The sequence below is a fragment of the Aythya ferina genome, assembly GCF_964211825.1.
Source record: "Aythya ferina genome assembly, chromosome: 3".
NCBI classification, from domain to species: Eukaryota; Metazoa; Chordata; class Aves; order Anseriformes; family Anatidae; genus Aythya; species Aythya ferina.
Genome location: NC_140298.1, coordinates 46,849,865 through 46,862,362, shown reverse-complemented (window position 1 = coordinate 46,862,362; position 12,498 = coordinate 46,849,865). Strand labels below are relative to the sequence as shown.

The 12,498-nt window shown below is 37.6% G+C and overlaps 2 long non-coding RNA genes across 12 annotated transcripts in view; both read right to left on the bottom strand.

The window, feature by feature from the left end:
- The window catches only part of LOC311433985, a 150,509-nt gene that overhangs the window by 42,172 nt on the left and 95,839 nt on the right, over positions 1 to 12,498 (bottom strand). The window lies entirely within an intron of this gene.
- Positions 1 to 12,498, bottom strand: part of LOC311433988 — a 104,581-nt gene that overhangs the window by 14,119 nt on the left and 77,964 nt on the right. The window contains exons 6-8 of one of the 3 annotated variants that reach the window (XR_014691181.1): positions 7,864 to 7,936; positions 4,570 to 4,659; positions 2,915 to 2,988 (exon numbers count right to left, since the gene is read on the bottom strand). This is a non-coding gene — a long non-coding RNA (uncharacterized lncRNA). Of the gene's footprint in view, positions 1 to 2,914; positions 2,989 to 4,569; positions 4,660 to 7,863; positions 7,937 to 11,692; positions 11,832 to 12,498 lie in introns of those variants that run through there. The other 2 variants (XR_014691182.1, XR_014691180.1) reach the window with 2 other exon arrangements.

The window sequence follows — 12,498 nt, the reverse complement described above, 5'->3', positions numbered from 1 at the left end:
TCAGTGTCTCCCTTTACAGCTCTTTCACTTTGTACACAAAATTAACTGCTCCTTCACCAAGAAACAGGATCATACAAAGCTATGTAAAGCTCATTTAAGTCACTCTCCCTTGTCCAGTCTTAAGCAAAGTGTTTGAGGGAGCACAGACATAGGGAAAGGATTGTCCAGTTAATCCAGATATCCAAAGACAAAAAAAAAGAAGAGAAATATTTGTAATCTGTTGCTGCAGTCTGATTTTTGGAAGGCATTTCTTGAGCTGAGGTGGTTTGAAGGTGGGTAAGAGCAGTCAAGAATACCTATAGTAACTAAATCCTGACAAAGTGCTTTGGGGGAACTTTTGTACCTTGATGAGCAGCATGCATTTTAGAAAGCTTTGGGTTTGTTGTTTGTCTTGTTCAAGATCCCTTTGGATTCTGGTGGCTGCATTTTATTAAAAACTGCCCCTATTGTTGTGAGGGCTCCTGAGCTGAAGGCCTCAGGTTGAATGTGTGCCTTTACAAGTGGCTTGAAATCACTCAATGTCACACTGACTCTTCTGTTTCATTTTCTGCTTACTGAGCACAGAGCGGAGATGGATGCTTTCACTGGATCTGTCACCTGCAAAGCCTTGGAGGGTGCGCCCAGAAATAAACATGGTAATTTTTCTTTCTGCCCTACTGATCCCAGCGGAACTCAACTTCTTCCTAATGCTCCTAGAATGTTCCGTGTTTAAAGGAAAGAGATAATCTTACCTATCCTTTTGCACATATAAACCCTACATGCCTTCTTTAAACCAACTCCCACTACAGAAAAAGCTCTTTCTCTTGAAAGTAGCCAGAGCCACCTTGTGCCATTTCATGACTTGAATATTTGCCCTCATTGGACTTTCAGAAGAGTTCAGATCCATCCCTCTGACAATAGGAACAAAGAACCATTCTGAATTATTTTCACGTTATTCTTCTCAACTCTTCAATTTGTTACTCTGCATTTTCCTGTATTCATTTTTTTTTTCCCTTTGAATTTGTGTAATGCCAATGATCAAAACTTGCTCCCTTTTGACCATGGAGGTATACAGCTCTCAGAGAACATACTCTTCTCCAGTGCCCATATGGAGCCTCTATGAATAGCCAATTAACTTCTCTAGATTTTCATCAGATGGTATTAAGTTTAAAACAAATAGAGAATAACAATTTTGATTGTCTCTGGATGTGCAGAGTTAAAGACTATAAAGGAAAAGGCAGTGAGAGATCTCTTCATAAAATGGAAAGATGGAAAGCAACAGGAGAACAGAGATGACTCCTCTGAGAATAGTATGTCATTCTAGATAAGGCCAAGTCAGAAAAAAGCCAATCTCTAGGACTGTATTTTCCCACATATTCTAGAATGCAGAAATTGTAAATGTACCCTTGATCTCAATAATTTTCCTTATCTCAATAATTTTTATTTGCTTTCTCTACAGAAGTTGCATGGATCATGGGATTAAAAGACTAGTCAAACCTTTCCAAAATGCATGACCAAAAAATGAAACAAACAGAGAAGCAAACAGACAGACAAAAAAATCACTAAAATATTCACACATTTCACTGTCAATATTAATAAAACAAAGATGATATTTTACTGTCTAATTTGTTTGTTTGTTTCCTCTCCTATATGCCATCTCCTTGTGTGGCAGTCACTACCATTTGTGATGCAGGGTTGGTTGTTTTGCAGTTTTCGTTTTGGTGATATATGCTTTTTTATTAAGAGTAAGATGAAAACCAGCAAGTACTTTGACATTAATCATCAGCTAGCTTCCCATTCTCCTCCCATCTGAGTGGTAATTTAGAACCCAAAACCTAAAAATCTTATGTCCGTTCACAAGAACTTCTGGGTTCCCAAAATATTTTACCACTGTTCCTCAAGATGGTGTTAGTCACAGTAACTGCAGAATCGATTATTTCTGACAGCTAAGGTTTTGACCTTTTTTCGTGTAACAAATACTTTATCTTCCACTTCACCAAGCAAAAAAAGATATCAAATTTAAGTAAGAAATTAATCAATTGGACAATGTATCTTTCTCTCTCTTTATTTTTTTTATTTTTTTTTTTAGTTTGGTAAAATTAAAAATCTCTCCAAATAAGTCTCAGGGACCAGTGGTAGTGGCCATATTTTTAGATTTAAGGAGACATCTTTGTTGAAGTTCTGGAAACCTTGAGGGAAGAGCAATCATTGGTATGCAGACTGCGGAATGAGAAGAATTTAGAAGTCCTAAATTACATTCACAGCAACTACAAAGTGGGGGAAAAATAGGAGTGAAAAACTGTTGGAGATGCCCCTTGCTATGTAGAACAAGAGAACACTCAAGATGAGGTGGTGAGCATTTAGAAACCAAACCTCACCATAAAGGTATTTTAAATAGCTTCAATATCTCAGTTTCTATTGAGTCACCCTGTCCCATCTGCTTGTTTTAGTGACAAAAAAAATCATCCTTTAGTTCATACTGTAGCTCTCCTGCAGATGTGGAAGAGCAACTAGATTCTAGCCTGCTTCATGCATCATTGACAAAGTCGTCAGCTGAGTCCCCTGCTGCAGATTCTTTATTAGTGGTGATAATTTGAGAAGCAGAAGGGAACACAGCTTGACTTTCAGAGCCCAAGCTGAATTCCCATTTAGAAAAATAATCTCTTTACTCATAGACTGAGGAAATCTGATGATGAGTCATCAATAGAAAACAAATGGGGAACCCCTGGCAATTGACCAGAAAGAGGTCCATCTGACTCCACAGAATCTATGATAAGGAATAAATAGATGAAAGGAGAGTTCAGTGGGATCAAATTCATTGACTACAGCACGTATGTCCTTTCTAACTGTGGAGCAGTCATTAATTATTAGTGTGTTGTTGGTATGAGAAAAACAAACAATCACAGCTGAGATATAATCCTGCCTTACTACTCACCTCAAAAGGTCAGCAGTCAAGGATGGTGACTGTCTTCAAAGTCAGGAAGAGCCATAGAAGCTTGACCATCTGGTCTGTCCATAGGGAATTTTTATATGGGAGAGAAAGAATGATTCCATCTTCAATGAAAAGCATACATTTCTAAGTGTCTTACAGGGAGAATCTGAACAACAACAAAGTTTATTTATATTACAAATAAGCAACTACAAAAATGTTGAATTTTGAGGACTTCTAATTGGAAAAGAGTTCTGTCAGCATCCACGACTCAGATGATCAAAGTCACCACTGAACAGGAAGCCTTGGGAAGTAAGATTAAAACAGAAAATCTTGGGGGAGTCAGTCCCCATTATATGCTGAGAGCTAGAAACAAGGAGTTTCAGTTATGGACTAGTCACTTAATCCAACTCTCTATGAGGCTTAAGAAGATCAAGAGTTTTGCTGTGGGAAGAGGAGTCAAGCTGTAGATAACAACCACATTTCCTTGTGCAAAATCATGTGCATCCACAGCCAAATAAATGGTGAGATTTTGATTCAATTTTCTTATTTTAAGCTCAAGAATAACAGCTTAAAATCCATAATACCATTTTACTCCATCCATCTTTTCTACCTGGAATAGAGATTAATACTGCACTGATGTGTTAGGGTTTGTTGAGCTGCTTCTTAGAGTTCATCTCAATGCAGTTAGCAGTCCTCCAGCCTCAATCCACTGTTGTAATGCTAGACATAGCAAGTGCTCTGTGGAACACTTCAATAACTTCTGACAAATTCAATAGCACAGAAAAACAGTGTAAAACCTAGCTATAATTACTTTCCAGATAAAAGTGATAGATTTAGTTATTTTGTTTTAATGGTTAATGTTTCAATGTGCAGAACTCTGCACAACAGATAATTTCCTGCTTCCTCTATACTATGCTGTACTTTGTACTTTTATAATCACTATAGACTGAATTAATTAAGGGAGTGGGGGTTCAGGTTAAACTATGCTTTGTCCTGCTCCACTAAGATGTTACACACATGGATCCATTCCCTCCTACATCCTCATGCTCCTCATCTCTAAGCAGAAGTTCCAGTTACTGATCCTAGAAATATATACCGGACCCTCTTCTCAGCTGCAGTCCTGAGTGACTTCTGGGGTGTCTATTGTAACATTTTAGTTTCGAGCAAGGTGCACTTCTGAATTGAATTTTCAGGCCACCCCCACTTAGGTTGTTTTGCTTCACGTCACATAATTGTCCTGGTGTGCACAAACTGAATCACCTGCAGAGGAAATGAAATCAGAAGACGTGCTCCAGGAGGCCATCAAAGGCTGCTGATCAGCATTCTGTTCATAAGATCAGACTAGAGCTACTGCAAAATAATTCTTCCCCCACTTCCCACCTCTGAAAATGTGTGCTGTTCAGAGGTCACAGTACCAACCATTTGTCTTTCTGAACTTGCTTCTGTTACGTTGCTATACTTGGTAATACAGGTAATCTTATACTCTCCCCACTCAGCCCAAAGGCGTATCTGGAGGATAAGTTTAAAGAGGACTGTAGAATGTACTGAAGACATCAATCTTCCAAGTCCCTGTAATGTTGCCAGAGGCTACTATAACAATGTTTAAGTTTACCAATTTGGAAACAATTGAAGTTTCACAACGAAAAAAATTAGCTTACTAGGTTTTGGGTCTTCCTTGTTCTGTCCAAAATTTCTTCAAGACTATTACAAGGTAACAAGAGTTTTCACTACTGAAGGAATTGTGATAACTAGAAGACAAAAGCACAGAAGTGAAATATATTCCAGGCTATTAAATACCTTTTTAGTTTTCCCATGAACATTATAAAGAGAGATTTTTTTTTCTATTTAATCCAAGTCAGTTTGCCCATTCCTTAATCAGCACAGACACATTCAAGATCCATTCACATGTGTGCAGAATCTTTCTACATACTGTGTTTAATTTCTCTGTTCAAGGCTATCATTTAAACAAATAAATAAAAAACCTTTGTTCCTTCATCTGCGTTCCAAACTACAACTTTTTAATTAAAAAACAGCAAAGACTGTCTAGGCAGGTCACACCCTTAAACCTACAAATTAATTACTGATAAGCACTCCTGCTGTCAAGAAGTGCACTTCCCTAGCTGAAGCCCAAATAACACAAAATTCATTCAGACACCATTGTAAAGCCATGTTTTGAACTCCTCATTGGTGTACATTGTTTATCTTCTTCAGCTTTAACCAAGTCCTTTATCATTTTGAACTGTTTCTCTAAGTCACCTTGAAATCTTCTTCTTTATTTTTTTTTTTAAGAGACAAATCCATCAGCATTTGCTTTTCCTCTCCCTTCATTCCCCTGAACAAATATTTCCCATTTATCTCAAACTGCCTCTTTCCAATCAGTCTCACAAAAAGTCACTCAAAAAGGTATAGTGCAGATGTTCCACAACAAACCACTTGTTAAAAAGATTTTTTACTTCCTTTTCTGGTTCTGAGCCTTCCCAAAGCTATTTGGGAGTCTGCTTTTTGTAGCTGTTTTAGGGGCATTTTTTTTCAATTGTGCCATAAATTTTGCAGTAGGTTCTTGAATGAACTCTTTGGAGAGTTCTCCTTAAAATAACAGCAGAGAGATAGGCCCTAAGCATTTGTCATTCACTGCATTTTCATTGCCATAATCTGCTTGAAACTTTCCAAGTCAGTTAGTTAAGACTTAAGGCTCCTTTTACACATGACTGTCTCTAAACAAGTTTTGTGTTTTGAATTGCAAGGTGCTCCATCCCTACAGCCATGCAAACAGTTCTAGTACTGTAACTGCAACTGATGCTTAGGAAGAGACTCTAATTACTGGATGCATACTGTGGATCTGTTTGTAGGCAGTGACCAAATGACACTGTTCACTAGAATGAATCTGACTCATCCCCAGAAATTTTCAAAAATGTAGATGTAGGGCCTTGCTAATTGTCACTCTCTTTTCTCTCAGAGAAGCAATTTGTATGCCATAAACATAGTCATCTCAGGTCATTGGAACTGGAACAGAAGCATGACCTTCTTGCACTTTTATTTATTTTTTTGTCTGACTTGTAGGGGAAGCTGTGTGGTTATTATGACATGTATGCATGTGCAAACGCACACAGAGATCCTTTTAAAAAAGTCAATATTTATACAGTAACCTTCAACTACCTATTGCTCATAGTGCAGGGAATTGCTGTGTTATTTCTATCACCACTGTGTGGCAAGGATGGGGAGATAATGATTTCTTAATGGGCATATGTGCATGTACAGAACAAACTGGATATGATTATAAATAGTTACATACAACCAAAAAGACTACTTAGAACTTAAACAGGTCATTCCATTTCAGGATTTTGAAATCATACTGACAACACTCTACAGGTAAGAAACAGGCAAGTCTTGACCATTGTTACAAAATTTTGGCAGGATCAATGAAACAGGAGTATGAAGCAACTGTTTCCTGTACCTTCTGATAGAAGACCCTTGAGATGGAGCACAGCAATGTATATTGAGGCTGTGTCAAGCACCTTGGTTTCTGTGCTCACTCAGAATTTCCACCTCTTGGAGGATCTCTCTAAACTGACATAACATGCATTTGACCAGACTGAAGCCCATCACTGGGAACTAGAGGGAGACTATTGCCACATTGTGCCCTCCTTAACAATCACGTATAACCAAGCTGTGAGCTAAGAATAGTTCCCCTCACTGCTGAACTGCTGTGAGTTTTCCTGAAGATCAGCTTGGAAGGTACTATTAATCTTCCCATAATTTCCTGGTTTAGAAATTGGAGAATGCTCTGAAAAAGCTGGCAGTATAATTTTTCATCATTGTGGCTCTCTTTTGTTCCAGCCATTGAAACACAACTAGTTCTTATCACTTTATCTATTTTTCTCCTGTGTTGTGGCTTCTCTAGTGTGGGTACCCCCTTCAAACATGTTGAAATATTTTTGCCTTCTTTCAAAGTTAAAAATTAAAATAAAATAAAAAAGCCAAAGTCTCTATTGCTTCTTTTCTCTTACTGGTTTTCAGATAATCTCACCGTCTAAGGTCCTTGCTCAGATAAATGTCCATTAATATATCCAAAATGGCTTGTGATTTTGTAGACTGCAATTAAAACAAATGGTAGAAGAGAACAATCCTTTAAATAACTACAGAAAAGTGCTCCCTTCTGTAGGGTGCTCCTAGTTATTATTGTGAACAATGTAAAAGTCATTAACAACACACACACCCCCACCTGAGATCAAAGCTTTCACCTTACAAGCTTTTTCTTTTTTTTTTTTTTTTTTTTTTTTTTTTTTTCTTCTCTAAAGATCTTTCTGATACACATGTCCTGCTCTAGGGAAATATAGGGGAATCTTAGTATAACCTGACTATATTCACAGTCCTGATTTTTCACCAGGCTGTCTACACTGGCAGCAGAGCAAAATTATATACCTCTTTTCACCTTACAAATCCCATGATATCTTAGTAGAGAAAAGCAGGCTTTGGTTTTATACAACATATCTCACTCATGGTATCTTAAAGACGCTTTGCAAGCAGAAGTTGAATAGTGATGACCCAGAATCCACGGCAGCAGATGAGTTAGAATTCAGTCTCCAAGAGATGTCTGATAGGAGCAACTGTCTGAGATCCCTTGAGCTTGGATCTAGGCTTTATACTAGAAGAGATATGGACTATAATGGTGCTTTTCCAGTAATATTATTTTCACAAGATTTTAAACTGAGTTGCTTGAAACAGAAAGTCAGGAATGTAGTCTATTTAATGGCACACTGAGATGATGCAACTTTTAGCCAGAGATGCAATATGACTTTTGTTGTTGTTGTTGTTGTTTTATTTTGTTCTGTTCTGTTGTTAATAGCAGTTTCAAACACCGAATCTGAATGCTGGTACAGAAAATAAGATCACAGAAATTCTGTTTGGGAAGGAAAAGAAAAGTAGTACCTTACTTACCTGACCTTACTTACCTGACCTTACTTACCTAACTATTTAGGCCACCATTCCCACACTTCTACATATTCAGTTCATTAAACCTTTTGTCTGGTGAGTATGAAACAGTGGATTAAATTGTGATACGGCACAGCATTTAAATATGTCTGGTATTCCAGTCCTAACAACTGTATTTTTGTAAACAGATCTGGAATAGCACTTAGACCATGAATGTAGATATCATCATTTGGTAAAACAAAGTATTTTTGCTCCTCTTTATTGACTTTCCTTTGGTTTACCTTCTAATCATTTCCTACAATGCTAACCATTGAATACAGTACCAATATCTTGGTACCTCTAAATTACCTCTAAGCTCTCTTTTCTCCCTCTTAGATATTTATACACTGAATTAAAATCACAGTAGGACATCTATGACTTTGTTTCTACTTGCCGAGATTTAAGTTGCCTCTCTCTTCTTTTGATAGATGCACGTACCATAATGCAAGCAGGATATTAAAAAGCTAATTCTTTTTCTTTCTCCTCTTTAAAAATCTTTTTTTTTTTTTTTTTTTTTTTTTTTAAGGTTCAACTAACTTGAGTAGCTCTTTTGTATCCCTTTATTAGTTTGCAGCAAGCTTTGTTAAGCATGACATAGCAGCACAATTTAAAAATGTACAAGAGTGGCCATGATTAATGTGTCATTTTGTTTGATTTCCCCTCTCTGGTTATGGCTTTTTTTAAGTGGGCAAATGGAAAAATGACTTAGGAGATTTCTGCAATAACAACAATTAAAATAACAAGAACTCAGCTTGTGCCTGTAAAAAATGACTAGAAAGACCAGATTGATGGCTAGGTTTGTATGTCCTGAAGTAAAGCGTATTTCAACTGAATGTGTGCGATAGATACAATCCAGTCTTGTTTGGGCACTAGCTGGAGTTACACTAAAAAGTCAGCTAAATCTTCCATTGACCTCCTCTGCCCAGCAGGAGAATGTGACATTGTAGTGGGGGGTCCACCATTATCATCCGTGCTTGGTAATTAGCATTGCACCTGTGCAATATGGGAGCATCATCAGTTTAAAACGGCAGCAGATACAGTGCTAGGTCCACAGCGGGGACTGTGAAAAATCATGGTCAATGCTGGATCAGACTCCACAGACTTTATTTTCAGGGGTTTTCCATTCAGGCCAACAATTCTTCTCTGGTTTAACTTTGGAGTAGCTCTACCAGATTTGATTAGAGATCATAGAAACATAGAACAGTGAAGGTTGGAAGGTTCTTCAAAAGATCACCTGGTTGAACCTTTCATGCAAAAGAGTGCCTAGATGATTATCTAGATTATCTAGCACCCTATCCACAAGTATATTGAAAACTTCCAGTGATGGGGATTCTACCACATCCATACTGAGGTTGTTCCATTGATTGATTGTTCTCTCTGCAAAAAATGAGAATATATCTTTCACATATCATACTGAAACCTTTCCCAGTGGAACTGGTACCTGCTGCCCCTTGTCTTGTCTGTGTAGCTACTTGTGAAGAGAGAGCCCACATCCTCTTTGTAGCCATCCTATAAGTACTGGAAAACTGTGATGAGATACCCCCTTTTCTTCCCCAGGCTGAAAGGCTATAACTCCTTCAGACTTTCCCCAATTCAATTGTATTTGTGGCCAAATCCAGTCTGTGCACTTCTTTTTTGAATTGTGGTGATCAGAACTGGACACAGTACTCCAGGTACAGCCTGACAAGCACTGAGTAAAGTGGGATGACCAAATGTCTGACCGCTAGCAATGGACCAGCAGATACAGTCCATGATCTGATCTGCCTTTGTTGCACAGAAGCAAAGATGTACAGATTTTCATCAGCAAAGGATCTGATGCAATTAAGTTAAACACGGCAACAAAGGGAGGAACTGAAGAACAGATAACGGTGCTGATGTTGAAGGTCATCTAGTCCACTACAGATCAAACAGATCAGTCAGAGCAGGTTTTCCAGGACCTTTCTCAGTGAAGTTTTGAATATCTCCAAAGATGTAGACAACTATTGCAATCCAGTAGTATATATCAGTAGAATGTCACCCTGTATACTTGCAGACATGAGCTAACAGATAAATCACTAGAAGTATTTCCAAACATGCACTCATTCCCTTCACTGGAAATCTGTCCTCACCCAGACTAGGAAAATCTCAGATTAAATAGTTTGAGATTACACAGGAATACCATCAGCAAATTTGTTCTTGGTCCACACAGCACTTGCAAACTGTTTGCCTTACTGATTACCCATCCGCAGTTCACACTCTGTTGCTTTGCTACATAGGTCAACCTCTTTGTTTCTGGATGATTTATGTAATTCTTCAAACCAGCACAAAATCTAAATAGGAAATTTTACACTACATGAAGTATTATCTCCGTAAATATTTGTGCATTTCAGCCTGACATTTGCCTTACACAGTAACAGAAGACCTCAAGCACTCAAATGATTGTGAAATTTAGACACAAATGGTTTGCAAACGAAGCCATTAAATCTGAATTTACTCTTAAATGTGAAAATATATTCACAGAAAAACTGATCCATTCACAGAGCACTTACTAATCAATGGTTGGGAAGCGTGTTTGCTTATGTTTCTCTCTGGTCAGTGCATGATTTTGAAAAACACCTTGCTCTTCTTCCAGTTGTGCTTCTTGTAATTCATGGCAAATGAGTTTCCTACTGACACTGCATAGGATGTCAACAGCTGCTGCAGTTTGCCCAGAGTTGCTCCTGCCCCATCTCCCCCTCAGAGGACTTAGCTCTGCAATTGTTTGACTTCCCAACAGAAGAAGGTTGGAAGATTTTTGAATGTCACTAAACAAATTCTCTGTTATTTTGAGGAACTAAGGCACGTATCTTGAGAAATCCTCTCTATTCCAGATATGCAACATAGATGTTAGTTTCTTTCAAAGAATGAGGTGGCAAAGCCTGTGCTGACACATGGATCACGTGTCCTGGTAGCTGACCCAGATCTCTAGCCCCTCGCTACTCATGGCTGTCTTAGGCAGAACCCAGGGGTCCAGAAATGATGCCTCATACTACTTTGGGCAAAATGCCTCCTGGTCCATTTGTCCTTTCCCATCACTAGCACCTTTCTAAAATTTAAATCTGTTTTTCCCCTTTTATATGCTCATTGCTTTCTATGTTGTTGTTTTGTAACAGAAGCCAACTAATTCATTTCCTAGCATTAGTAATATTTATGTATTTATATGGAATTATCAGTTTCTTCCAACCAAATATTTATATATATATTTTTTTAATTCCCATGTAAATTCAACTCTGAATTGTTCCCACCTCTCTTTATAGGCTGTTTACCACATTTTAGTCCAATGGTCCAATGCATCTCTGCTCCCCAGAGGACTGAACACTGATAAGGGCACCACAAGTTCTGAGGTCATGAGCTCTCATTCCTTATGTTAATCTTTGCCTTCTTTTATACTCACAAACCTTGCAACCTTTCTGGTTTTCTACCATTCCTTTAATCAAGTTCATTGTAGTCATCATTTTGTTGTTTTCTCCTTTATAGCTAGAAAAAGCTTTTTTATTTTTCCTTCAGTTTGCAGCTTATTTACTTCTGAAGAAAAAATAACACACACCAAAAAACAAACAAACAAACAAACAAACAAAAACCCGACTCCAGTGACCAGAAACAAGAATTCTAAACAGTGCTTCAGATAAAGAAATGGATACATGAGTAGATCTGTATTCCTAAGTAAGACTGAACCAAATTAATAAATGATGGATTAAGCGATGAATACTCTTAGTTTAATGGACATTAATAGAAATTGCTAAATGTTCACATTGATGCAGAGTTAAGCCTTTTATTTAGGAGCCTAATAGGTATCTATGATCAACTTTATTGAAGTCTCCAATTAGAGAGAAAAAAAGTGAACTGAAAATATACCGTAGGTGACTGTAATCCATATTTGAAGAAAAAAAAAAAAAGCAGCAGCTACTTCACAACAGACAGGAAGATTCCCCTGAATTTAAGAGGATACGAAGAAAAAAGAGAGAACAGGACACTTATTTCATTACTCAAGGTTGAAGTTTCAGAGGACATTTTTATCAGGCTTCTACAAAATTACATGGCATTACTTGCAATGTTGACAGACATTATTTAGAGTTAACACATCAAAAAGGGAATTGACACTTTTTTTTTTTTCCTGATTTCTTCCCATAAAGCAATCCTATAGATCAACAGTACTTCCAAAGAACCAGTGAATAAACCAAAGATGTTTGATATTGGCTTCAAATTCCCTGATGATGTTCTAATGCTGCACTGAACTATCAAAATATTTTGACAGCAGGAAAGGGCTGGAAATATCATTAAGTCAGCACATCTTGTTCAATTTTACATTTCCCTGTTTCTGGTCATTTTGCAAATAGGTTGTTTTCCTTCACAGCTTATTGAAATGTGTGAGTTTTACACCTTCCTTGAGCTTAGAAACAGCCCTAGAGTGAGCTTTCTCTTACATTTTGACACTTGCATTTCTGCTCCCAACAGAAACTAGGAATTGTAGATCTGTAGTAACAAAGGTTCCCAGAGAGGTAATAGTCATTTTGGAGATTCAGGAAGGCTGGAATCAGGAAGGTGATTAGGTGATTGTAACTCCACCAGCAAGCAAATTCCTCATTAAAAGCACAGAG